Here is a 1,043-nt window from a genome sequence, read left to right as displayed (position 1 = left end):
GCATCTTCTAATTTGTTCAACTGGTCCTCAGGCCTATTTTTAGCCAGTACCATGTTGATTTTATCACAGTAGTTTTGTAGTATACTTTCAAGTCAGGGATTGTAATGCCTCCTGACTTGCCTTTGTTGCCCAGGATTGCCTTTGCTATTCTAGGTCTTTTCTGGATCCAGACAAATTTTAAGAAATTTTTCTCTAGTTCTGTGATGTACGCTAATGGTATTTTGATCAGGACTACATGAAATCTGCATAACAATTTGTCGAGCATGGCCATTTTCACTGTATTGGTCCTTCCTATCCAGCAATAAGGGATATCTTTCCATTTTCTGATATCCTTTTGATCTCCTTTCTCAGAGCACTATAATTTTCAATATGTAAATCTTTAACTTCCTTTGCTAAATTGACTCCTAAGTATTTCAGTCTTTGGATGCTATTGTAAAGGGTGTGGTTTGTCTAATTTCTCTGTCAATAAGTTTGTTTTTCATGTACAAGAATATTATTGATTTTTGAGTATTGACTTTATATCCAGCCACACAATGGAATTTGGTTATTAGAGGAAATAGTAAACTCCTCCACCGAGGAGTCTTTTGATGGAGTTTTTGGGGTTTTCTATATAGAGTATCATGCCATCTGTGCGTAGTGATAATTTAACTTCTTTTCCTACCCTTATTCCTTGTATTTCATTCCTTTGTCTAATTGCTCTGGCTAATATTTCAAGAATTATATTGATAAAGAATGGTGATAGTGGACATCCTTGTCATATTCCTGAGTTTAGAGTGAAGGCTTTCAGTTTTTGTCCACTTAGTAAGATGTTGGCCATTGGTTTGTCATAGATGGCTGTGTTGGTTTGGGGCATGTTTTCACAGGAGGAAACAATATAATACAGGACACATATTTTATATCATTATTTGTAATAGTCACCCAAAGAACGATATACAAAAGCATGCAGCAAATCTGTCCACACACCAAGACCAAGGAATTTAGCTGAGGGCCTGGATCCCACAAAAATGTCCTGCATGAGTACAGCTGAAGGCCTAGAGCTCATA

This window comes from Chinchilla lanigera, unplaced genomic scaffold, assembly GCF_000276665.1.
Source record: "Chinchilla lanigera isolate Chin_1 unplaced genomic scaffold, ChiLan1.0 scaffold00035, whole genome shotgun sequence".
Lineage (NCBI taxonomy): Eukaryota > Metazoa > Chordata > Mammalia > Rodentia > Chinchillidae > Chinchilla > Chinchilla lanigera.
Note: the sequence above shows the minus strand (reverse complement) of the source record.